The 27,807-nt window shown below is 44.1% G+C and overlaps 1 protein-coding gene and 1 long non-coding RNA gene across 2 annotated transcripts in view; one reads left to right on the forward strand and one right to left on the reverse strand.

Moving 5' to 3' along the window:
• UVRAG (UV radiation resistance associated) overlaps window positions 1–27,807 on the reverse strand; it is a 260,496-nt gene that overhangs the window by 162,119 nt on the left and 70,570 nt on the right. The window lies entirely within an intron of this gene.
• Window positions 9,627–27,807, forward strand: part of LOC311593022 — an 88,414-nt gene continuing 70,233 nt past the window's right edge. Inside the window, exon 1 of the long non-coding RNA XR_014777570.1 lies at window positions 9,627–10,618. This is a non-coding gene — a long non-coding RNA (uncharacterized lncRNA). The remainder of the gene's footprint in view (window positions 10,619–27,807) is intronic.

The raw sequence follows: 27,807 nt of genomic DNA on the forward strand, positions 1-27,807 counted from the left end.
TCTGTGGAGTTGGCAGTAGCCCCAGATGACCACCAGCAAGAACTAGAGACCTGAGTCCTACAACCACAGGAGATGGACCAGCCACACACCAGCCTAAGTAAGGACAGTGAGCTCTGAAACTCAACGGAACACAGCTGACACTATGACTGGAGCCACCCAAGACTGTGACCTCATATCATGCTGCAGTCATTAGTCCACCCCAGGCCTTCAGACTCCTCCACACGCAACCTACATCCTGCTAGTGCCAGTGTCCTGAGGGTCTCTGCAGTGTCACTACACACAGGCCTTTAAGAACACTGCTTCAACAAATGTCACTTCCTCTCCTTCACTCAAAAGTAGGAGTGAGCAGCCAGGTGTGGTGGTGCACGCCTTTAATCCCAGCATTCAGGAGGCAGAAGCAGGTGGATCGCTGTGAGTTCAAGGCCAGCCTGGTCTATAAATATAAAGTAAGTCTAGGACAGCCAAGGCTACATAGAGAAACCCTGTCTCAAAAAACAAAAAAGGAGGAGGAGGAGCAGCAGCAGCAGCAGCAGAGGGCCCATCTCGCTGCTGAGATTTTCACTGCAGAGCATACAGTAAGTCATTGCTGACTATTTGGATTTCTATTGATTCCGCTTTTCTCAGGTCCTATGAAACATATTGACTGACGTGCTTAGCTTCGCTTTCTTACAATGTGTTGAGCATTGAAAAATGCCTGGGAAACTACCTGGAGATCATTTTTAGGTCAGCAAAGCAGAAAGGCCCTACCATTTCTCATGGATACCACATATCGATGGATGTAACTCGACGTTTTCTACCAACTTAGACCTCACTGCTGATCACCATTGACTTGGTTAATGACTAATGGTTCTGTGCGCCCTTTTCTTTTCTTTTGTTTTTTTTTTTGAGGGGGTGGTGGTTTGAGACAGGGTTTCTCTGTGTAACAGTCCTGGCTATCCTAGACTCACTTTTGTAGACCAGGCTGGCCTTGAACTCATAGTGATCCACCTGCTTCTGCCTCCCACGTGCTGGGATTAAAGACGTGCGCCACCACGCCTGAGCTGTGTGCCCTTTCTAATAAAGCTGCTGGGGTGGGAGAAAGGGCTTAGTGGTTACTGCTCTAGAGTACCAGAATTTAATTCCCAGCACTCATTGTGGGCCACTCACAAATCTCAACTACAACTCTAGTTCTGGGGAATCTGATGCCCTCCTCTGGCCTCCATAAGCACTTTACTCATGAACACAAAGCCACATGCAATTCCAATTCACACTCACACACATAATTTTAAAATAAAATGCATAAACAAACAAATAAATAGAGCTGTTATCCACATGGCAAGCCTCCCTCTGAATATATCTCCTGCCTATCCAGCCCTCAGCTCTTCATAATTATATACTGATTTTGATAGGCAAGTCTTCTTTGTTCAAATGCTTATACTGTAACACATGGGGACGGAAGAACCGCATCCTGTGTTCGCTGTTATACCACCCCAGCACGCTGCATTCCCCAGTGCAAGGTACTCAATAAACACATGGTGGTAAGTAGTGGCTGGGTAGACATGTTGACCAGCACTCGATCAAAACCAGAGCCCAATACCATGTTATTAAAATTTTCCTTCCAGGCTGATAGTGAATCCTCAAGCAGTTTATCACCATGGTTTTTCTGTCACTTAGCTCATACTTCATCTTGCTGGTAAAGCTACAGCCAGATCCCTCACGAAGCACATAGTAGAGTTATGTTTATGTGCAAATCTAATTACCCTTTCAAAGCAGATACATCAGTCTGAGATAACTTGTTCCTGGAAAAAAGGCTTGCCTAAAAGAAGCACTATTGAAGCTGCAGTTTGAATGAAGGCCGTGCAGGGCTCTGGCCACTGTATGCAAGGGAACTGCCTTCGAGGGGTTAGAAATCACTTCTCAAGGTCATTAGAGTATCTTCCATGTTCAGAACAGAAAGTAGGTGATGTACTAAAACAAAAGTATGTGACGGTTATGTCCAAAGAGACAGCCCAGGAAGGTAAGCAGAGCTCCACTACTGTGCACTTGATCCGCCCAGAATGCATCTGCATCTCCACAGCACCTACAGCAGCCTCAGACACATGGGGATCCCTCAAATACTTGAAGAGTTTATTAAGTATTATTCCCCCAGACCAGGACTCTATCCTAAAGCCTTCTACATTCCTCTGTCTAGACCACTCACATAGCTGAGAGCACACAGTCTCATTGGTAATGGCATCAAATAAAACACAATACTTGTGCTACATATAAAATTAATATACTGTCATTGAAAAGGAACTGGTAGCAGCGTGGGTGGGAAGCTCTACTGAGAAGCCGGGAGGTGGTGTGAACACATATGCTAATGAGAATGTCGGGTCTAACTAAGGCGCATCTCAGAACCAGCAACAAGCACGATGGGGCAATGGTCACAGAACAATAATCAAGTCTTCGCATTTCCAATTTACAACTCAAATAACTCATCTCAGGCAGCAACCACCACACTTGGCGTAAGAACAGGCTAAATCATTCCCAGATTTGCTCCTAAGACCATCCATGTGCATTTTAGCAAGTTTAATTTAAAATGTATTCATTGCACAATAAACACACTTGAGGAAGTATACAAAAAAAGAACTTCGGAACTAGAGATGAGAAAAGAGCAAAGTGCAGAGATGGGCATGGTCTTTAAAACTAAAGGAATAGAGCCACTGGATGCCAGTAAGTTGTCTTAAGTTATGATTCCCTAGCAAATTATAAGTTACCAGACTGTCTTAACCAGGGTTGGAAAACCTGAAGAGATAACAGTCAACAAAAAATGACAAAGGACAATTAGAGCAGGGAAGGGGCACAGAGGGCCCCCGATGGCTTCAAAGGTGCTAGAATGTCCTGTTGAAAGTTGGAACTGAACTGTGAGAGCACCGGGAGGTGGGTCCTCAGGCAGAGTTTGAGACAGGAAGTTCCATCCTGGTGAATTAATCCACAGTCACAGGAATGGACTCATTATCCAAGGCCGGCCTTCTTTCCCCTGTGTGGCCCTCTCTTTGCCCTTCTGTGTGATACAACCAGAGCCATCTCTCCAGATGCTCCAAAATATTTTGAGGAAGCCAGGAGACCTTCCAAAGCCTGTGCCTTGATCTTGAAAATGCTCGGTCTTGGGAACTGTGAGAAATTAATTTCTAGTTGTTATAAATTGCTAAGTCTCAGGCATTCTGTTACAGCAGCACAGAAGAAACTAAGAAAGCCAGGGCCAGGAGCAACGTGGGAACAAACCAGAAGACTGAGATTAATAAGAAAGAGGATTGAGATTTTTGTGAATGCTCAGAAAAAGGCATCTGGATTTCCCTGGTGAATGTTTACGTGGTTGTGCGCAGAATGCTGGTGGGACTGACTACAAAAACCACAGCCAGTTCTATGCCAATGAACAGAATAGATGGGAATGAAGAAACTAGACAATAGATACTGGAGGAAAGAGCATCCGTGTTATAAAATGGTAGGAATTTGGGTAAATTGTACCTCTGGTTTCTTTTAGGGGGGTTTGTTTTTTGTTTTTGTTTTTTAAGATTTATTTATTATATACACAGTGCTCTGTCTGCATGTACATCTGCAGGCCAGAAGAGGGTATCAGGTCACATTATAGATGGTTGCAAGCCGCCAAGTGATTGTTGGGAGTTGAACTCAGGACCTCTGGAAGAGCAGAGCAGTCAGTGCTCTTAACCTCTGAGCCATCTCTCCAGCCCCTGTACCTGTGTTTTAAGAGGGTATGTATGTGGCATGGGACAGGATTTAAAAAGGATGCACTAAGATATCCGGTGAGAGACATAGTCAAGAAGTGAAGCGCTCCAGCTTCTCTGTGTGTGTTTTAATTGCATTATAAAAATATAAAAGGAAATAAATTGTTTTAAAGCATAAAGATCTAGAAAAACCCTCATCCTGGCCAAATATGATCTGCAGAGAATACCAAGGCTATGGTCAAATAACTGACAGGGAGGTGAGTGTGGATAGAAGCCTGGTGCCAGTCATCAAATCAACGAGACAACGACCTCCAGAGGCATTGCTAAGAATGCCTCAATCAGACAGCGCCAAGTGGAGCTCGAGGATGAAGCTGCTGCAGAGTCCCCACTAGGGCAATGTCTTGTGGAATCATGGGGGTGGAGCTGCCCTCAAGACTCTAAAATCATAAAGTTGTCAAAGTGAGCCCCCAATTTATGAGACCCATTTTATGAGCTAAGCCAGGCAAAGTCATACAAATTTTGGGAACCCAACTGCTGGCTAGAAGGCAATGCATGGAGTAAAAAAAAGATCATTTACAGCCAAAGGGTATGGGACTTGTCACCCCGTCTATTTCTTTTCCCATGTCTCCCTTTGGAGGACACATCTATCCTATGTCTGTCCAACCACTGTAGACACAACTTGCTCAACTCCTGTAGAAGGAAATCTGCCTCAGGATGAGTCATGCTTTGAGCCTACCTGTATCCAATTAGATGGGGCTTTGGACTCTGGAGCTGATGTTTGAATGGGCTAAAAACTTTTGAGCCTACTGGAATGGACTAAGTACATTTTGCATGTGAGGAGGGCATGCAGATTGAAGGGCCAATGGACAGGGGGTTGACCACTTGCCTCAGGGGTCTTGTTATGGAAGCACAAAATGGATAAAGCCAATAGGTGAGATCCACCCGCCTCAGACCATGGGAAAATGTAGACAGCATCTCAGTTCACTTTACAGTAGCGTAATCTTTACCAGTTTTGGTTTGTGCGGGAATGCACACAAAACAGGAAACTGTGCGTAAGCCTCACTTATAAAGAACTGAAGAATACTAAGTACGATGGCAGCAAAGCCAACCCAAAGTGTACGAAAATGGGGGCGACTTATCCCAGGAATACAAGAACAGTTTAAACTTAATTAAGTTTGTGTAAATGATACTTTTAACTGGCTGGAAAACTTACGACTTCTCAGCCTCCATGTAAGAAATCTGAGAACACCACATGAGGGAGCTCAAGCTAGCCACGTGGAAAGGCTGTTCCGAAAGAGAGACATCCAGCCAGCCCCACTGCTCAAGTAGGTCCAACAGAGCAACCAAATGCATTCAGAGGGTGAGCCCAGAAGGATCTTCACTTGGCTCTGGCCACAGCTCTCACTGCAACTGTTAAGCTCAAGTCATTCCATGGACGTGGGAGGAGACTGTGATAAAGACTGTTGTGTTGTTATTTTATTTTACTAATTTTTTTCTTGAGACAGTCTCACTAGGCACCCAGGCTTATCACCCAACCAAGTTTGCACTGTGATCCACCTTCCACACCCAAAAGAGACAATGGAAACCACTATGCTCAGGCATGGTGTGACACGTCTTGGTCCCAGGGACTCAGGAGGCTGAAGCAGGACTGTTTGAACTTAATTGTTCCAGCCCAGCCTGGGCAACACAGCAAGACAGAGGCCTAGTCTCTTAAAAAATAAATGCAAATATCAAAACAGTGATAACAACAGAGGGGAAAACCACCACTGTACAAAAAGCAACCATTAGACTAAATCTAGCAAAGTAATTGTATGCAGCCAATATGTATCATCACAAATGCCCAGAATTTCAAGTCTCTCCATTAACCCAGACTGGCCATCTCAATGGGTGAAGCCACACTCTGAATGTAGCTTAGATTTTCATTTCATTGCTACAATAAAATTTCATATGGGCTGTTTGATTCTGCTTTGGCTCGCGGCCATCGGTTGTGTCTTTAAGCCTGGGTAAATAGCTTACAGATTTGAATCTTTGCTCACAAGAAAGATGGTGCAATTAGAACGTGTTGGAACCAGCACATACTGGTTCCAAAAAGGCTGCTCAAATCTCAGTGTTTTCAGGACACCCTGGCAGACAGCCCTACTCTGCCTGTCCCACCCAACGCTTCTCTCTGCGGCCTTTCACCAAGACTTTATTTCACGAACCCTCCGACTACACTGGCTTTTATTCTTACTTTGTGCTCTTATCCCTGATCTCAAAACTCCTCTCCTAATCCTGTAGCTTTCTGGATTCCTCCCCTGAAAGCTTCCTAGGTTGCATGGCTTCTCTTTATTCTAATTCTGTCTTAATGCACACAAAACTAAGGCAAATGAGTATTTCATATGTGGGTTTATTCAAATAAGCACGTGGCCTGCAAAGCGGGACACACCTGTCCTCTACTGCACTGAAAACAGCCACACTGTGAGCAACCCTGGACCATCTTACAGTAGTATTCTCAATTAACTGGGCTTCATGAGAAGAGCATTTGAAAAAACATTACAACATTTGGCTTCGTCCTAACAGAAAGCAGTAGTGTTGAACTGTGACGAAAAGACTTGGCTTTGTAAACTGCACAGTGCTTCTCCCAGCATGAGGTCCCTGCTGCGTGTAGCCAGCAGCAGCTCCACCACACTTAAGAGACAGTTTCCTGGGCCCAGCTGTCTCAGGAACAAGTTCCATCTCACTAGCAGGGTCAAAACTGAGCCCATGGTCCCAGACCAGGAAGCCAACTCCTCTCCTGCTTCTTCGGTGTTCATGTTTGTCTGTTAGCCAGTGAAGGATGCAGCTATCCACCATCTAAGCTAAGGCACACAGTCATAAATGTGCTGCCTGCGTTCACTGACATGTGCAGCTTGTCTCCTTCGTCCCCTTATCCTTCTGAGATCTGGGTGTCATGATTCAATTGACCATGTGGAAGAGCTCACCCCGTTTCCCCCTTGCTTTGTGTTGCCATCCTTTAAAAACATTGTATGATCTCCCTTCGGGGACTCAGATGCCAAACTGGCCATCTCTCTGCGTGCACAGAAAATAAAGCTTGCATTTTAAGCTTCTGTCTCTGAAGTGGGTTTTCTCGGCTTCCAACCTGACCCCAACACCACCATTCCTGACCAAGGACAGAGGATTCTACCCTGGGAGTGAGAAACAAGGAGGACAGACTTCCATACAAATTCAAAGACTGCAGCGAGATTAACTTCAAAGTAAAAAAAAGAAAAGAAAAAAACAAAAAAGCCAACGCAGCTCAGAAAACCAAGTCTCACTGCACAGAGCTCCAACTAGAAAAGCCCTGATGCATCTAAAAGACAAAGACACTCACCAGGAATGAAAACAGGAAGTCTGCCCAACAAGGAGATGTTCTTTTGCACTGTAGTACTCAACGCTGAATGTCCCTGGCGCTCCAGCTATTTAACACCTTGTGTTTATGAGCGCACATAATTTTATGAATAAAAGAGTTCATTGTGGCGTTTCCACACATGCGTATGATGCACGTAGATGACACTGACTCCTGTAGCTCCCCTTCGGCATCCTTAAAATACCCCTTAACTTCCATTTCCTCCCCAGCCCCTAGATTCCACCCATAAGAGAGAATGCAATAATTGTCACTGTGAGACTCACCTATTTCATTCAGCATGAGGGTCTCCAATTTCACCCATTTTCTTGCAAACAATCTAATTTCATTTTCCTATGTAGTTGAACAAAGCTCTATTGTGTATAGATGGCACATTTTGTGTAACACTCATCCGCTGGTGCACGCCTGCACTGACTCCATGACTTGGCTTTTGGTTTGTATTGTTTTGCAGACAGGGTTTCACATAGTCCAGGATGCTCTCAAGCCCTCCGTACTTAGCCAAGAATGATCCTGAATTCCTGATCCTCCTTCCTAAACCTGTGTCCACCCAAAGGGCAGGGGTTGCAGGCATGCGCCACCACACTTGGGGTTTATTGTGAAGGTTAAATATTTTAGGGCATATATAATTTTATCACTTGATTTCTGTCTGCTCAGACACAGGCAACGACTCCAGTTATTAACAGTCATGCCTTCTGCCCTGTCCATTTATCCCAGGAAGAATGTCACTGTTCAAAATACTTTGGGGAGCTGCCCAATAAATTTGCAATCCTTGAATGCCCCCCAATAAAGGGGAACCTCTGTTGTGCTGGAGGCTTTGCTGTTTAAGGATTGTTGGAACTGGTGAGGGCCAAATCTTTCTGTAAATTAGCTGAGTAAGCACACAGGATAATGACCTTGTAGGCAGATAATGGAATGTAGTTACCAGTAAAGCAATGCTCCCACCTCGTACTGTTGGTTCTAGGAATAATATGGGAGCAGAGTCACGTCATTTAAGGTCACCATGGAGATCAAAGGATCTACTAGGAGCTAACTTTGACTCCTTCGATCCAAGTTCTCGCCTTAACCATGTAAACAGAACCCCAGTTAGAGTGAGTAACTTGCCCGGTTTTTCAGAGCTAGTATGGTTAGTGAGCTGGGCTGATGCCCAAGTTTAACTTCCAATTAGCTGCTCCCTCCACACATTACCTTTCTGTCTTCTTTGTCTCATATGGACGCTACGCTCAGAACTGTGCACATCGTCTTATTACTGTGTAAGAAAATCTGATTTTTTTTTTCAAGAAAAGCCCTCTTGCCAATGCACGCGATTACATTTACTCATTTTAGTTTTGGGTGTAGAGTTTCAGAATTGGCTTAACAAATCTCTCCATTTGGCTCACTATCTGAAGAAAATGAGCAAACCCAGAATTCCTTCTATATTGGCAGTTTTGCTGCAGTTTTCACTGGACACGGATCAAAATTACTACAGCGTTTCCACAGACGAGTTTCTACCAGCACACTAGTACGCACAACTCTTGAAGTCTGTTCCAAAATGAAACCAGCACTCTCCTTCCTCTCTGCGATCCTAGCCTCACACATTCTCAAATGCCTCAGGGCTTTTGATCACTGATAAGAACAAAAACTCTAATGAGAGCAAGAATTCGGACTACATGCACAGGAAGCTTCCTAAGCCATATGGGTTATGTGTTTGTATACACAGGCATGTGTGCGTGCGCGCACACACGTATAGTGTGTTACATAACGACACCATGCTACAGTGAGAATAAACAGTTAAAGTGAAGTCCAAGGATCTGACTCAGACTTCAGTTCTCTCAAATCAGGAGCTAAGTTAAAGGGTCTTAAAACGATCTTCAGAAATCAAAATCTTTAGGGCCAGCACATCTTATTCCACTGGCCAAAACAAAGTAACAGGGGCCAAATTTAATTTCCACCTGAAATAACCATGAAGATTTTTAAGTTTTAATGAACTAAGAAAACAGGGAAACAATGGCTCTCTTAAGACTGTCATTATAGCAACAGAAAAGAGTGACACCAAGAGTTAGGGGATCACATGTGGGGAGCCCTATATATAGTCTTAGCTCACAGCCTAGAGCAAGCTTCTGAGCTAAGGACCGGAGAGGAGTCCAACAGAACAAGGGAGTCTCCCTGGGTAGACAGAAGACAGGAAGGAGCCCAGAGAGCACACAGGTGCCATGGGGTCCTCAGTGCACGGCACGGAAGACAGAGAGGTACACACCGAGTGTTTGGCTGAGCTCTGATCACTGAGTCACTTGAGGAAATGCTCAAGTGCCAGGGAGAAAACTATGTGACAGGACCCTAAGAGACAGTTAGTAGACGTTTCTCTAAGAATAGAACCTGCTCGGAGCTGGCAGGATAGCACCCTAGATTCAGGAGCCGTACCATGAAGTCTTCCAGAGCTTTTGCTTTAGAAGCAGATAAAACCGGAGAGATGGCTCAATGGTTAAGAGCATTGGCTGCTCTTCCAGAGGTCATAAGTTCAGTTCCCAGCAATTATATGATGTATGATGATTCTCATCCCTGTTTCTGACATGCAGGTGTACATAAAGACACAATACTCATATTCATAAATTTTTTTAAAAAGCAACTAGCTGGAATAGATGCTAGCCCAAATGCTGCCCCAGCCCAGCCTAACTAAGCCTAAAAGCAAGAGGGCCAGCAGCAAACAACATAAAACAATGTCTCAGACTAAAGCTCAAAAGCACTTACAGGAATGTAAAATACCCAGCAAATAGTGTAGTAACATTTAGAAATGGATGCCTCAAGCTCATGTGAAAATTAACACACGTATAAAGGTGCAGAAAGATACAAGATAAAGAGCAAAATTCTTCCATTGAAAGTGGCCCATGACTGATGGAGATGATAAGGTTATTAGACAAGGCTTTAAGACAGTTACTACCACAGAAATTTATATGTTCAAACACTACAGAATAGAGCCGGAAGTGGTGGCGCACACCTCCAATCCCAGCACTTGGGAGGTAGAAGCAGGCAGAAGATGTGAGTTCAAGGCCAGTCTGGTCTACAAAGTGACTCCAGGACAGCCAAGGCTACACATTGAAGCCCTGTCTCGAAAAACAAAGACACAAACAAACAAACAAACAAACAAACAAACAAAACCAGAATAGACTGAACACATTAAGGAGAGACCTGGGAAAAATTTGAAAGATGCAAATTGAACTTTTTCTTCCTTTTTTTGGTGCTGGAAATTGTTTTTTGTTTGTTTGTTTGAAGACAGTGTTTCTCTGTGTATCCTTAGCAGTCCTAGAACTCACTCTGCAGACCAAGCTCCCTTCAAATTCAGAGATCCTCCTACCTCTGGCTTCTGAGTACAAGGATTAAAGATATGTGTCGCCATTTCCTTTAGAAATTGAATTTTTTATTATGTCCATGCTAGTTAAGTACTTTAGCCCTTGTTTGTTTGAGGCAGAGTTTAACCATGTAGCTCAGGCTGGCTTGGAACTTATACACCTGGTTCCCAGTTTTGATCTCGTTTGTTTGTTTGTTTGTTTGTTTGTTTGTTTGTTTTTCAAGACAGGGTTTCTCTATGTAGTCATGGCTGTCCTAGACTCACTTTGTAGACCAGCCTAGCCTCAAATTCACAGCAGTCCACCTGCTTCTGCCTCCCTGAGTGCTGTGATCAAAGGTGTGCGCCACCACACCCAGTCCGGTTCTGATCTTCTAAGAGATGCAATTACAACATCTTAAATCAAAAGAAAAGTGCCTGCATACGTGTATTAGATGAACAAATCAGATGTTATGACTTAAAGATTAGTAAGTTTGATGTCGAAGTATCTACTGACATTTAATAAAAATTAACTACAAATGAAACCCAGGGAGAAATAAAACTAATACAAAACTGAAACAAACAAGCACCAGTGTGTGGAGGCATAGGTTCTTGAAACCCAACAGACATTTGGTTGGAGTCCAAAAAAGGTAAATAGTTGATAGAGGAGGAGGTGAAAACAATACTTCCAACTATTATTAGTTAAAAAATTCCAATTTTAATTACTATAAGCCCAAAGATTCAAGAATCTCAAGCAGTCCCACACATAAAAAGGAAAGGACAGGCTGGGGAGGTGGCTCACTGGGCGGCCACATAAGCACCAAGACCTGAGTGGACCTGGGTTCGGATCCCTGATATCTTCATAAAAACAAGGTATGGCAGCACACTCCTATAATCCCAGTGCTAGAAAGGCAGAGGCAGGAGCACCCCAGGCTCACTGGACAGCCAGTGAAACCAAATTAAATGAAGAGCTACCAAAAAAACCTTCACACGACTTTAACCTGTGGCCTCTGTGGCCTCCATGTATGTATACACAGGTATGTTGTGCACAGGCATGTTGTGCATGTATATGACACACGCACACAAGAAAATAGTTTTTTTTTAATATTTATTTAATTTTAATTTGTGTACGTTAGTGTTGGGGTGTCAGATCTTGGAGTTACAGAGAGTTGTGAGCTGCCATGTGGGTGCTGGGAATCGAACCCGGATCCTTTGGAAGAGCAGGCAGTGCTCTTAACCACTGAGCCATCTCTCCAGCCCCGAAAGATTATTTATTTATTATTATTATTTATACAGTAGTTTACATGTACATCTGCATGCAAGAAGAGGGCATCGGGTTACATTACAGATGGTTGTGAGCCACCATGTGGTTGCTGGGAGTTGAACTCAGGTCCTCTGGAAGAACAGTCAGTGCTCTTAACCTCTGAGCCATCTCTCCAGCGAAAATAGTTTTAAAATATCTTGGTAAAAGAAAATACTGTACTAAGGGACATCATAATCAAAAGTCTTTTGGTAGTTAACAACAAAAAACAAAAACAAAAACAACAAATCTTAAAATCAGCCTGAGAAAAGGCTCGAAACATAGGATGAATATATTAAGACAGTTGAACAATGGAACGAAACCTTTAAAGAATTAAAAAGCAAAAAACAAAAGCTTAACCTAGATTCCATGTCCGGCAAAAAGAAAATATCCTTCAAAATGAGGATACAGAGATGTTTTCAGACATACTGAAAGTTTTCAATTACCAACTGAAATGTACCACACAAAAAAAATGCAAAAGGAAATATTTCAGACAGAAGGAAAATGATTCCAGATGGAGATGTGTCCCTGAACTAACTCGAGAATGAAAAGCATCAGTAAGAGTAAGGATGTGGACAGACGCGGCCTTTTCCCTTAGGCATGGCCACAGAGCAAGGCTCCTATCAATGCTGGCCTGTATGTACATGGAGATCCCTCACACAATAAAGCCAGGAGACTCTTATTCCAAGGGGCAAATTAGCTATCTTGGTGTTGTGGCACAATGTGCTAATCGTGATGCTGGCATGTAAACGAATCTAATGTACTGTCTGTTGTAAAAGACTAAACGGTACATAGAGTTATGAATACCCACCAATAATGAGTATCCATCGCTGGCTCCTGTGCTCACTGTAGAGCAAACACCTGCTTATAGAAAGAAGAGGAGTCTGGGGCATAACGGTATGCTGAGTTATACTAGAGCAGATCCATACACCTCACCATGTAAGCACGTGGGTGTACACACATGTCCATGGTCTGTGCACATGGTGCAACTGAGTCATGCCATTTATATTTGTATATGCTGTTTGCACACTGATGAAATCATCTGCCATTGTATTCCTCGGTTCATACCCACATTGTTAAACAACAAGTGACTGTACTTAAATTTCTTCTGATGTGAAGCAACTGTTGACAGCAAAAGTAATAACTACGCATGAGTATTCTAAGGATTGGAACAAAAGGAAAACGTGGCACAGTAGCAAGAAGTTACTGGAGTCTTAGCTTCCGATCACAGAGAAAACAGACGGGATCATCGAGTTCTAGAGCAGAAAGGCTAGTGTGGCCTCACAGTTTTGGAGTTTCAGCACAGTCACTTGCCAGTTGTTTCTGGGCCTGATGTCACCTCATAGACACCTCTCTATTCATTTTACAAATAAAAAGAGATACAGGAAGGGTTGGGGTCTCCATCTTCCTTCCAATGGCTCACTGCCATGACCTGACTTTGACCTGCTAAGCTGCATCTGGTAATAGTCCTAGCTCCACCCAGTGGCACCACTGCCTAGCAACCAATCCAGCCACATGTGGGCTGTGGGGGGTACTTATCCAAACCACTGCAGCCCAGTGAGAGAAAACAAAAGAAAGCTTAAACAAAGTCTTTGGCCAGTGAGCAGGCAGAGATCACGTAAAGCTTACATTACAAACTTGAAAGCAACAGTAAAACAGAACTAATAAGAAAACAAATCATAAAATCAAATCCAAAAGAATACAGATAAAAAGAAAAGAAACTAACAACACTGGGTTAAACTGAGTACAGATAGTAAGATGGACTTTAAACTCAGTATCAGCAGCAATGAACATGAACCGAAACGGGACTGGAGTTCAGCCTAATGCCATACTTGCCCCGCGTGCCTTGATCCTTGTTTCCGGCCCCAAAACGCCTAAGAAAATGCCTAAAACCTGTATGAACAAACATCCTACTTAGTGTAGTGGTCAGAGTCTATCATAGTAGGTGTGTGAGGGCAACATCAAGATGGGAAGGCCTGTGTTGCAGAGGATGAAGGATGTGGGGGAGGAGTTGGCTATGATCCAGATACACTGTGCACATATATGGAATTAACAAATATAAATAAAAACTATTTTAAAAAGAAAGGCAATACAGCTTCATTTTGTCTACAAAGAACCCTTTTTAAATATAAAAATACACAAAGGTTAAGAACTAAAAGGTTCAGTAAAGTATGGCTTATTAACACTATTTAAAGAAAGACGGAATGGAGGGCTGGAGAGATGGCTCAGGGGTGAAGAGCACTGGCTGGCCTTTCAAGGATCCTGAGCTCAATTCCCAGCAATTACGTGGTGGCTCAAAACCATCTATAATGAGACCCGATGTCCTCTTCTGGCATGTAGGCATATTTTCAGGCAGAACACTGTGTACATAAGAAATAAATACTAGACATACTAAACAAATAAATACTAGACAAATCCATAGCACAAAGAATTACAGTAAAGAAGGCAGTTTTGTTATTAAAATACCAACATGTGTGTCAAAAAATATATAATAGACATTCTTATTTGTTTCCTGTTTGTTTTTTATTGTGTTTTTGGTTTTTATTTTGGCTTTTCAAGACAGGGTTTCTCTGTGTAGCCTTGGCTGTCCTGGACCAGGCTGCCCATGAACTCACAGATATCCACCTGCCTCTGCCTCCTGAGTGCTCCGATCAAAGGCATGCGCCACCACCACTCAGCCTTGTTTTGTTTTTTTCTGAGATAGGTTTCTCTTTGTAGTCTTGGCTGTGCAGGATCTCCATTTGTAGACCAGGCTGGCCTTGAACTCACAGTGATCCCACCTGCCTCTGCCTCCCGAGTGCTATAGCCAATGGACAGCTCATTCTCCACAGTTGTGGGGGGAGCGAGAACTGCCTCTGACATGAACTCTGATGACTCCCCCCCACCTCTGATTTGATCACTTCCCCTTGGTGGAGAGGCCCTTCAGACACACAGAGGAACAGGAAGCAGGCTATCCAGATGAGACCTGATAGGCTGTAGTCATAGGGTGAGGAGGAGATCCCGGGTGTCAGAGGTCTAGGGGAGAGGAATAGGGTGGAAGAGGGAGGGAGGGTGGGAATGGGAAAATACAAAGGAAGGGATAACAATAGGGATGTAATCTGATTATAATAAATTAAAATTTAGAAAACGAAGAAACAGAATCAAAACTATAGGCATGTGCCACCACGGTCTGGCTCTTATTTGTTTTTTTAAAAAGATAGAATTTCTAACTGTTTATGCACCTAGTAACAGAACTTTGAAACATGAAGGAAAGGTGACAGAACTTCAGGGAGAAGCAAGACACTGTCACAGAGTTCAGCGTTCCTCTCTCAATACATGATAAAATGAATAGAAAATTTAAAAATATTAAGAAAAACCCACCTAACTAATTTGTCTACAAGTCTGATCAAATTAACTTAGAAGCTCCTGTTCAACGGTAACAGAATATGCTGCTTTGTAAATGATCAAGAAACAGTTACCATTAAAGAAATATTCTGAACCAAAGCAGAAATCTCAGTAAACCATATGTAACTGAAACCATACGGTGTTAGCTTCTTTCCTCACAACAAAAACAGACATCAAGAACAACAACAAAAAGATCACAACCATAACTATAGTAGTAACTGTACCTAAACAAAGCTGTCTGGAATGATCCGGAACAAAAGGAGCTGCGGATTTCGGCTTCATTAAGTGGTACCCAGGCACACCCCTCCCACTACAGTAAAGACACCATAGCGCTCTCCTGAGAGCTCCTGTGGGAAGCCCACCTGCCCATCAGCATCTACTCATTCCTCCAGTGCCCTCCCTGCCTGTAGAGCCTACAATGGAGACAGTGCCGAGCTAGATGCTCAGGGTAGGACAAAGATAATTCCATCACATATTTTTCAACATCTCCTTTGAAAGGTTTAGGCATCTACTAATAATAGTAAACAGAAACCATTCTCAATTTTCTAGCCCCTTATGGAGACGCAGACTTATAAGCATATGCATATACTGTGAGAGAGCAAACTTTCACACTGCTACAAAATGGGAGTGATATTTCATGACACTGAGGCTTCCGACTGCTAAGGAGGCAGACTTACTGTATGCTTTGACTCCACTTGGCCACTAGGCTTAAGAACATGAGAGTAAGCCCATGTCATATGACTGTGAGGTGAGGATTTCCCAGTCTTCCTGCTTCCTGAAACATGTTCAATAAGTTCTATGAATACTCTATGGTTTATTATAAACTTACCCTTTATTATAAAACACATTGCTAAGCAAGTGCACAGCCATGGGTTAGGGAGGAAAGCTAAGTTACAGCGTTCAGGAAGTCAGGTGTACTAAATACATTCTCTACTTAAAATGGGCTTCCTGGGGAGGAGGCAAGGAGAACTGGCTAAGCAGTTAAGAGCACTTACTCCTATAGAGGACCCAGGTTCAGTTCCCAACGCTCAAATGGTGGCTCACAACTGCCTACAATTCCAGCTCCACCTCCAGGGCATCTGACACCTACCAACCTCTGCAGGCACCAGACACCTCATTCACAGAAAACAAAAGAAAAATGGATTTATTGGAAAAGGAGCCCATTGGGTATCAAGGGCCACACACAACCTGCTTTAGAATTAAATGTCTCAAATGTGAATCAATCGCCTGCTCCACCCACCCCACCCCACTCACCACCACCTGCCCCCGCCCACCCCACCCCACTCACCACCACCTGCCCCCGCCCACCCCACCCCACTCACCACCACCTGCCCCGCCCACCCCACCCAGGCTACCGGCCCCCACCCACCCCCACTGCCATTCTTTGTTCCTTGCTGAACAATGCAGTAGAAAAGCCTTTGGTAGAACCAAATAAAATTAAATTCCATGTGGCATTGGAGATATGAGAGGCACAGGATCCTGGCACAACTATAATAGCCTGAGAAAGCCACAGGGGATCCAACCGAAGTCGGATAGTAGCAATTCGCTGCAGATGTAGAGTCTTGGTGGTGAAGATCATGCCTTCATGCATGTTGCATGTTGGCAGCACCAACAGCAGGACTGACTATACATACACATAGGGAACTAGCTGAATAACAAATGTCATGGGGGCAGGCAGAGGCATTCACAGTGTTGGAGAACGGGGTCACAAATGTGAAATGTAAAACAAAAATTCTCAAATGAACCTCTGTTGTTGTACTGGAACCAGAGATACCTGTATAAATTCAGTTTTCAACACAGGTAGATAACAAGAGGGACAGGTGATATAAGTGTATAGACATGTACATGCGTGTGTGTGTGTGTGTGTGTGTGTGTGTGTGTGCATGTGTGTGTGTGTGTGTGTGTGTGTGTGTGTGTGTGTGTAAAGAGATGGGCACAGATGCAGACCAGTTGCTGAGAACATACAAATGTCCCAGACCCTAATTTCAACATAACTGCACTTAAGGAAACCGGAGCTCCTCAAATGACAGGTTCCAATGTGAGGGCAAAGGGAAGTCTGGCTGGCGGCCACAGTGTCAGGCAGTGAGGAAGTTCTCAGAGAAAGAGCGGAGCAAAGAAGGGGCTTGAACCCACAGTAAGTAGTTACAGGACCACACTACAACCCACTGGCTCACACACAATCTGCCTGTCCACACCGGCACAGGTGGAAGGAAAGAGGCTAGGTATTTTCTTATAGTGGAGTGTCAACTGATGAAAGCAGAAGAAATGAAGGAATTAGAAAATCATCATTTGACAGCCATCTTATAAAAATCCAGCCAACATGAAGGTCTGCTGAAACCAGTGGCTAGAACTCTTATGAAAAATCATCTAAAAATATCTCCCGGCAAGACTGCAAAGTCAAAAAGGTTAACTTCATGGAGGAGAAAGATGGCGGCTCTCACTCCAACCAAATGTTCCCACGTGAGAATGCCTATAATGACACAAACTAAACCATGCATGCATTAGACAGGACTGATTATATATTATATATCAATTATATATTATGACTTAAAAATGCTTACCCTCTTCATGAGGAAACAAAAGACAAAACAAAATTGCAGGGCATTATAAAATAACTGGCCTCACATTTTTTTTCCCAAGTGTCAAGGGAAGACTGAAGAACTGTCTCGGATTGAGAGAATAAAGTGCGACAACAGTTACTGAGTGGTATGCGATGGAATCCCTTTGTTATGAAGGACACGGAAACAGATGGAGACACTTGAGACTTGACTTGACCGATGGATTAGGTGTCAGTGACGTGTGAATGGGAACTTCCTGATTTCCATGGCTGCACCATGGTTATCTAGGCGAACACTCTTGTTTGTAGACACTGTGCTAATGCCATTGGCACAGATGGGAGGGCCCTTCTAATTTACTTTCAATGGCGACAGGGAGAGAGAGCTTGATATTATTCCTGCAACACTTCCATAAGTTCGGAAATATTTCAAAGAAAAAGAAATATAAATGGCTCAAGAAATCAAGGCAAGGCACACCAGGAAACTCAGTCCAAACTTCCCAAAGGCAGCACACCCACCAACAGCTAGGAGAAGTGCACTCATTTCATACAATATCGCCATCCAGTGCCATCACAGAGCAGGGGGGAAAGTGACCAGGCCTTTTCTCTAGCTGACATATTTCACAAGGCCAGCTGCCTCTCAGTGATAATTCACTCAGTAACCAACTTATTGAGAGTGAGTTTTTCAATGGCAGTTGTATCACTAAATTGTAATATTTAAGCCCTGCGGGACTGATTTCTAGAACACAGAAGAGTCAACAGTTTCTGACCCTGGCCTGTATGTTCTCTCTGTAAGTGGAATAAAATGTACAGTTGTAGACTCTAACTTTTAGGTTGTTATCTGGCAGTTTAAATTGGAATTGCTAAATAAAAGAAACACCTTTCTATTTCAATTTTCAAGCAAAACATTCAATGTTGCTCATACACAAAATGGTTGGAATTCGCATATCCAAACACAAGGAACAGTCTTTATCCTTTACAAATTAAAAAAAAAAAACTAATAAGCAAAACAAAACATCAGGCTTAGCGGTTACTCTTGCTGACCCCAGATTAACTCCCAGCCCCCACACTGGGCAGCTTACAACCACTGTGACTCCAGTACTGGGGGACCCAATGCCTCTGGACTCTGTGGGTTCCTGCATGTACACTGTGTATATCACACACACACACACACACACACACACACACACACACACACACACAGTAGAAGTCTGGCACTGTTTCAGCCAGTGGGCTTGGCCCTTGGAAGCTGTTCTGGTGTCAGGCCATCAACACTCACAGTCATATGAGGAGAGTCCCTCGTGGCTCTCTTTTCAGCCCTTGAATAAACAATCGTTGATTACAATATTATCAAATATAAAATTATTTTTAAAACTTCATCATATAAAAATGTGACTAGTAACAAAGGAGTAAGAGGAAGAGGCACAGTGGGAGGAATGGACTGAATTCCTTGTCCCTCATGCTCCAAAGCCAAGAGCACAGTGTCTAAAATTCATTTATCAAATAACAAAAACACTGAAGTTGGCGTCAAGTTTTACAGATAACCTCCAAAAAACAGAAGGAGTTCAGGGGGCTGCTATAGGTGAGGGGTAGGGATGAGACAAAGCGGGCAATTTTTTATTTTAGGGTTTGATTATTTAAAAGAGTATAATGTGCTTCCACTTTACTTTTTAGATACGTGTTTAGGGGTAGGAAGGGGTATGCATTGTTTTCTCCAGGGGGTTCCTGCAACTACCCCGGGGCTTCTTACTGCTTCTAGACAAGCAAGCACAAAACTAGAATGCGGGTGCTTCCGCTCAGCTGGCTGGAACCCCTGTGACTGTGGGGCCCTGAGCATCCCAGCGTCACACCTGCACAGGAGCTGGTACAGCAGCAGTGCACCTGCTCAGGGCGTGAACAGCATACAAAGGATGGTAATAGTGAACAAAGCCACTTATACCAATTCTACTTGAAAAGTGGTATCAAAAGGGGGGGGATTATAAGAAACAAACCCCAACTTCTCTATACTTGTGCTACAACAAACATAACTGCACACCCAAAAATATCATTCTGAAAAGAGACTTTTGATGAAGACCCACAAAAGTTAAAAAAAAAAAAAAAGTGGCAGAGACAGTGCCTTTCCCACTTGCTTTCCATCTGAGACCCTTTGCCATCGTCTCTGGGGAGTGAAGGGCAGCAGCATGCAGGCTGCACAGCACACGCAGGCATGCGCGTCGCCTCCTTGAAGGGGGCTGGGGAGCCTCTGGTCTGGGAGTACACCATGCCTTGCCAGGGTATCTTTGAGACTAGTGAATTTACATATGTATAAACGATGTTTCAAATCTATTCAAACAGCTCCACAAAGTAACTCCACATGACAACTTCTTTCTACCATCAAAATCTACTTATATTAAAAAGAAAACTGTGGCTTAAAAACAAGCATTGAGAAGTCATGGTTTCCAAGGATACAGGACAGCTTCATGTTGAGGCTTCGAAAGTGGCATGCCTGACGCGGTGCCAGTGAATAGATGTGTTCTGAGAGTAATTATACAAGTCACTTTTTCTGTGTTCTCTATATAAACAGTTCCACAACAACGGTTTATAACATGAAGGATCGGCAAGTAAGAAATCCACTTTTGGCCTTGGAAACGCACTGTCTGCAGTTAGCTATTTCACTCACTGCAAGGCTCAGCTCTGAAGCCTGTAGAAATGTTAGGATTATGTGGCTCTTTGATCAAATCCATTAAAAAAAAGAGAGGGAAAGGTAGGGTGCAGTGTGAGATGAAAGAGCTTCATCAAACACAGAGTCTGTGCATCCCGTCAAAAAGAGCATGGCGCCGTGAGGAGACCCCACACTTTGGGAGGGGACCAAAAAATACCAGTCAAGCTTATGTAAGCATTAAAATTCCCTACATCTTCCTGAGCCATCACCTAACAAACAAAGCTGCTGGGGCGGCTTAATAGGACACTGAAGCATACAAGGCATCATCTTTACACAGAGCAACAATTCAAGATGGCTAACACCTACCTACAGGCCCAGCTAACTCACAGCCTCCAGCAAAAGATCATTTGAGCCTAGGAGACTGGCAATAGAGTGAGGCCTGGTTTTAAAACAGGAGAAGCAACAAATAACCATTATTGAAGTGACTAATGCAGCCAAGCCTGGTGGTGCATACCTTTAATCCGAGCACTTCAGAGGTAAAGGCATACAGATCTCTGTGAGTTCAAGGCCAGCTTGGTCTACATAATGAGTTCTAGCACAGCCAAGGCTATATAGAGAAACCCTGTTTTATTTGTTGTTGTTGTTTTTAAGATGAATGCAGGGTTATTAAAACTAAGTGTCCAGCACACAGCAGGCTTGTAAGACACAAAGAAGTTACAAAGAATGAAATGAGATGAGACCCACAAAGGCTTCGAGAACAAGGGAACGCAGGTCACATCTGAAAGAGTCTTTTTTAAGATGTTCTTGCTGTTTCACAGGTGCTCTCTTCATCAGATCACTTTGTCTTGCCTGAGAAGATCCCAGCTGTTTTTTGTTAGCACCTACTATATGCTAAGGATAAACTGGCTCCGATGCTCACTGGCTTACTATCTTCTGATGATAGAGAGTAATTAAATGGGAGGTCTATCACTGTGTGTGCGCTGATCCTGACTTCCAGCCTTACTGAACTAGATGTTCCTAGAATATTGGTAAAGCACATCTCCGATGTGTCTCTGAGGACAGTCCCAGAAAAAAATCCACCCTGAATGTGGATAGCACCATCCTACAGACTGGACTCTAAATAGAATATGATGGGGAAAGGAAAAATCCCAATAGCATGGAACAACATCTCTTTGCTTCCTGCAACAAGAGCCAAGTAGGTCCTACATGCTCCCACTGACACAAAGCCTTCCCTCAAGCTCATAGCAATGAAATCAGTGGTCATGGACTGACACCTCTGAACTCCATGAGCCAAAATAAATCTTTCTACCTCTGAACTGTTTCCCTCAGTTATTTGGTCACGGCGATGGAAAAACTAACACAGAAGATTCATACTGGGGGTATGGACATTTCTGTGACTAACCGATCACATCATTCCTTAAGCCTTTAGAACTGGTTAGCTGGAAAGGCTTAGGCAAGTAGGCAGGATCAAGCGTGCAGTACTGTAACCAGAGCTTTCAGACTGGGGCTTCAGATGGGAACAGGGGACAGGACCACAGGGGGACTGAACTTGGCTATAGTCTGTCTATGTCCTGTGACTTTTAGGCTAAATTTAAAGGTAACAGACCACGAAGACAAGGGAAATAAAGTCAGCTCATCACTCACACTGTGGCATCGTTATCAACGTTGGGTTTATCCAAGTCGATAGTGAGAACTGAGAGCAAAGGGATTTGAAAAACTTGCAGTTTGCCAAAAGCAGAGCATAACGTTGGGACCAAGGAAGATATGGCTAGGGCCACTAAAAAGAAGCCATATTTCATTGGACATTAGGAAAATGCCTTAACTACACACATTTAAGAATTTGGTTGGACACAGCACATTGCAGGATGAAACAATCTTAACTCATCCCACCGAGGGCCTCTGAAGGCTAGAACTAGAGCTCCTGGCAGGGCATTTGCTTAACATATGTGAAGTCCTAGGCTGAATCCCCAGAACCAAAGAAACCAAACTTCACTTTGCAGGCTGCTGCTGTCCTGGGCCACCTAGCCATCTAGGAAGCATATGCCTGTGCCCAGCCATCCAGACATTGCTATAGCCATGGCTAAAGGGCTCTAAGGATCCTGTTTAAACTGGCAGCTGGCTTTGATATCATCCTTACACATCCTTGTCTTGCACGCACATAGAATAAGAGTTAAGAGGCTCTGAGAGGCTGGCAACCACACTTCAAAGGAAGACCCAGGCGCTCAGGCAGTATGTGGCAAGGTGAGGATTCCCAAGAGGGTAATGTGAGGAGCTGAAAGGGGCGAACTGAAAACACAATGGGGACTCTAGGAAATTAGAGATGGCAGGAACATGGAATGGCAGCTGAGGCAAGCTGCAAGGAATAAGCAGGGCCATTTTAAGAGAGTGGCCCTGAAAATTGCAAATGGTAAGGTGGTAGAGGCAGTGCAAGCCCTTGGGAGTTCATATCACACCATCACATGCCTCGGATGCTGTGCATGGAGCTACAGAACTCAGTGACTGCTATGGTAGGTATCAGTCTTGCTTTGGTCCAAACCCGCCTTGCTTCCTGCTTCCTATCTTTCCCTTTTAGAATGGGAACATGTACACCGCGGCACTGTATCCTAGAAGCACCTGACTTGTCTTCTTATTTCACAACACATCACAACTAAAAGCTTTCACCTTCTTTGGACTCAGAACTTCTGAACAATACAGGGGCTGTTAAAGCTACAGTGGACACTGGAAAGGAACTGAGGCATTTTGTGCTATAACAGACATGAACGTTTTGGAGGCAGAATATTATAGTTCCAGGAGATGCTTGGGGTGTCAAGTTGACAAGGGGAGGACCTGAGATCCTTCATCTTGACTGTCAACTTGGTGCACTTGAGAAGCTCCTAAGATTAGTAAAGCAAACTCCTGGGTGTATCTAAGAAGGAATTTCCAGGAAAGTATTACGTAACATAACCCTGAACACGGATGGCACCATGCCATAGGCTCAGGTAGAAAGGAGATAGAAGGAAAGAAAAAACACCAATAAAGCCTTCCTGGCACCTCCCCTGCACCTTCCCTTTCTAGCCATGGTAAGGAGAAAGCTTCCTCTCAGCCCACGTCATGACGGCGATGGGCCCAGTCTTAGGCCACAGCAGCTATGGACTGAAATTAGAAACCAAAAAGAAATCTTTTCTTCCTCAAGCTACAGTCTCCTGTACGTCATCATGGAAACAGAAAGACTAATTAACACACCACGTGTAACATGGCGTGTCCTCCTTCTTCTTCAACATAAAGCCCAGAACAAAGATGGAACTGGCCAAGCTCAGGTCAAGACTTAGATGTAGGGGCAAGTAGGGGGCTCCACGAGCCTTAAACCCACCCCTTTTAACCCAGTCTCCTTCCTGAGTCCCACTGGCTGAATGAGCCTGGGGTGGCTCCTCACAGAGCAGGACTCCCGTTCCTTTGCTTGGGACAGCTTCCCTGGGACAGAACAGAAGGACTCACAGAGACACGCAGGGCACTGCTAATTACAGGAGCCTAATAAAACTATGTCTCTAGTGACACTGAATCTCAAATAACTCACCAGTACTTTTTTTCCCTACATTACTGTCTCCTAATCCTTGAATTCTGAACCAAAGTGTTTGTCACGCAACATACACTCCATGAGTCATAAGGATACCACATAGCAAGGCTCTTGATTGTTAATACTGTATGCTCTCTCACAACTGGAATCACAATTGATCGTGACATAGTTCTGGCAAATGTATAAACCCACCCTTATAATGAAGAAATATCACACATCTCCAAAGAGACAGTCTACAAAATATCTCAAATCTGACAGGGTCATCAATAAGAAAAACGAGAGAAACTGACAGTCAGGAGGAGCTTAGGATGACATAATGACTGGACACTCTGTGATGGCCAGGGTGATGACATCTGAGGAAAGCATAAGCTTTAGTTAGCAACATGTCAATTCTGGTTCACTAATCGTAATAAGTGCACCATACTAATACAAGATATTAAAAACAGGTGAAACTAATCAAGCGTGGGACATATGAAAATGTGTACTATCTTAGCAATTTTCTACATAAAACTGTTTTAATTTTTTTTTCAACGTCAGAAAATGCATCTGGCACCAACACCACCATTCTGATGAAGCTTCAAGCTAATTTTGTAAAACAAGAACAGACTTCTTTTTTTTTAAACCACAAAATAAAGAACAGGTAATTTGTCATAATATCAGACTTAGGATGCTTACGCCAGCACTGAGAAATCAGTGCCTAAATCCTACTGGAAACTAGCCAGCAAAACACAACCAACAAACAATCCCTCACTTTAAATGAAGGAGCATGTTTTCAAAGAAATCCTGCTAAGCTGGAGTGAGGCCTCACAGAGGAAACCCAGTGGTCCTCTTTTTGCTACCAAGTCCTTTGACAAGAGACCCGGTCAAGAGGACACTTTTAAAATAGCCAGCTACCAATCAGTTCAGAGATTTCTTAACTGATGAAACAGTTCAAGCTTGGAGATCTTGAGAAGTGAGCAAAGCCTGGCGCTGAGGCCAACGCTGTAGAGCGGAACCCACCTGGAAAGACACCATGCGTGAGTTTGCCATGGTGAAAAATAACAGCCAAGCCCTAGAGGGCTCTTTCTCTCCCCAAAGCTCAATAGGCAGAAAACAGTTTGTTTCTGGGTTTGGGGACTTTTTTGTTTGTTTTGTGTGTTTGGTTTGTTTTTATGGGAAGACACCCGCCACATGCAACAGTGAACTCTACAGATGAAATAATTCATACCCACCCAAACACTCTAGGGTCCATGAAAGCCAAGACTACCTTTCTATCTCTTTGCATCCAAAGTGCCTCATCTAACACTGGGAATGATGAATTATCAGCACACCAGAGAAGCAGTAATCACCTTGATCATTAAAGATGTTTTCACACTAAGGAGAAATTTGATATATAATGAGCCATCTGAAAAGGCCCAGGTGCCAGGCTCGGTGGCCCACTCCTGTAATCCCAGCACTCAGAAAGCAGAGGCAGGCAGATCTCTGCTGCAAGTTCAATGCCAGCCTGGTCTACAAAGTGAGTCCAGGACAGCCAAGGCTACACAGAGAAACCCTGTCTCAAACACACACAGCAAAAGAAAGAGAAGACGAAAAAAAGAAAGAAAGAAAGAAAGAAAGAAAAGAAAGAAAGAAAGAAAGAAAAGAAAAAAGAAAAAGAAAGGGCTGGGGGTGTTTAGAACGTTCATTATATACAACCACCAGAATCACAGATTCTGATGTTGGAATTAAATGGAGTGAGTTTCCTTCCTCCTTGCCCTCTTGGGTTTGCGGCATCATTTTACCATGTGCTGGTTTTCTCCCTGCACCACTTACTGAGCAGTCAGCAGTATAAGGACAAGCACTGGCCTGCTGGCAGGGAGCTTACCCTGCCCTCCAAAGCAGTGAAATTGGAGTACCAACTCTAACTGCACTGAGTCAACACACACCTTTGATGCATTCCTGAGCTCACCAACCATGGCTATTAGACCAGTTACTAGTGAGGACAGGGTCACCTCCCATTAGATGGTTGTTCTGAGAACTGAGTAAGAGCAGGGTATCTCAAGTAAGGTCCCCGTGTCTTCTCTCTGGCCTACAGAACAATGAACTTGGAGAGACAGAGATTGCTTCCTTGAATCTCCATAATTTTTGAGACTATAGGCTTCTTCCACTCCCTAAAGGCTCTCAGGCCCTTCACTGTGCATAACTGATTGTACAGAGTCCTTGCTTGCTGCTATTACCAACAGTCCTCCAGTAACAATTCTAGCTTAGGAAGGGGAAACGTTAGCACCCGGCTCTTCCCTCTGCTGCACCTGCCATTACTCCTGACGCCATTTGCATCAGGTAGAAGGCCCATGGGGTACTCCTACCTCCCTGATTCTTCACCTCCATGCAGCTCATCCATTTATTCACATATTTTAGTCACACTAACTTCAATAGCTTATTCTCAACCTAAATATCACAGCTCTCGATTTGTCTACCTTCACCTTTCTAGACACCTGCAGTATCATCCCAACATCTTGCGATCATTCCCAGAACCTTCATCACCCCCAAAACGTTCCTCCCTAGCCACCACTCCCTTTATTATCCTCATTTCTCACTCTCTCAGGTTCCCAAGGTCTAATGTCATAAATTATATCTCCAACCCTTTCTTCTGGCCCCTGAACTCACGGGCAACACATCAGTTCTCCGGACCCAAGTAGCTAAAGACCACAGGAAAAAACACCAGGCACACCAAATGATCTCTCTAACTGCAGGGCCCAAGCATACTTCCTAGGCCCGTGGCATCATGATCACCTACACAGAAATGCAACCCTGATGCTCCACCACAGATCTAGTTTTTTGGAGACTGTAGGGAGAGGGCACAGGAGCTTTATATCCAGGCCACCAGCCAAATCCAACAGAGGGTGACATTGGGAAATGTTTGGTCCAGCCATTCTGCAATCCAAGATAGCTAATCCTTATCTGCTCCTCTGTCCTCAAATATTCACACCTTCCTCACACCTGCCAGGCGACCCTACGGAAAAACAGACTCAGCCAGATGGGAAAGCATCATTCTCCCATCACTAACATGACAAGGAGTTCTGTAACTGTCCCCACTGTGACAACACATGCACTGCCCTTCTTTCTGAGACCAAGCCACCACCTGAACCCTGAACTCTACTATGTTTGTGTGACTACTATGTCTCTGCAGGCTATACGTCTGGTAGGATAGGAATACGGCGAACAGAAAGGGCATCCTTTGTCCCCTCCTTCACTCCTGTATTAGTACCACTAGACAGGAAGAGGAGGAGGAGGAGGAGGAGGGAGAGGAGGAAGAGGAGGAAAAGGAGGAGGAGTCATCTTCAGTTCTTATCTGCATTTCCTCACTCCCATTACCCCCTTAGCCACATCCCTCACACTGTCCAAACTGTTCTGGTGTCACCAGCGCACTCCAGGTTGCTAAAGCAGCATTCTGCTCCCAGCCCTCACTCCATCCAATTGAGCAGGCTCTTCAGAACAGTCATTTACTCAGGCTTTGGGCGCACGCTATTCTAGACCCCACCAACCTCATCAACACAGTTTCTGTTAAATGCTGGAATCCACTAGGCAGCTTGCAGGGCTTTGGTGGAGGCCCTCCTTCCGCTTGGCCTCTCAGGTGGGAGTTTTTGCAGGGCAGTTTCCCCTTTCAGGCATGGAGAGTGGGGTGGCCACTTCACCAGCAGCTGCTTCAGAGCTGCAGTGGGTTGGTCTGGAAAGCAACAGCAACAGGCTCCTGGAGCTTCAGAGCAACCTCTCTGACTTCCATTTGCCTGGCCCTGGGGTAATTCATAGATCGTCCTTTTCCAGGGAGCGGCTTGTGTTAACTACATTGATACAATCCCTGGTTCACTTATCGGACATCAACTGCCTCCTGAGGTCAAATATATATAACAGGCTCCTTGGTGTCTCCAAGCTAACACGGTCTGAACAGCCTCTTCGTTTCCTGCTAATGCCTATCCTATCCAAGGCATCCACACATGTTTGTTTTCATCATTCCACCACAATCTACCTAGTT

The sequence above is a fragment of the Acomys minous genome, assembly GCF_964271855.1.
Source record: "Acomys minous genome assembly, chromosome: 2".
NCBI classification, from domain to species: Eukaryota; Metazoa; Chordata; class Mammalia; order Rodentia; family Muridae; genus Acomys; species Acomys minous.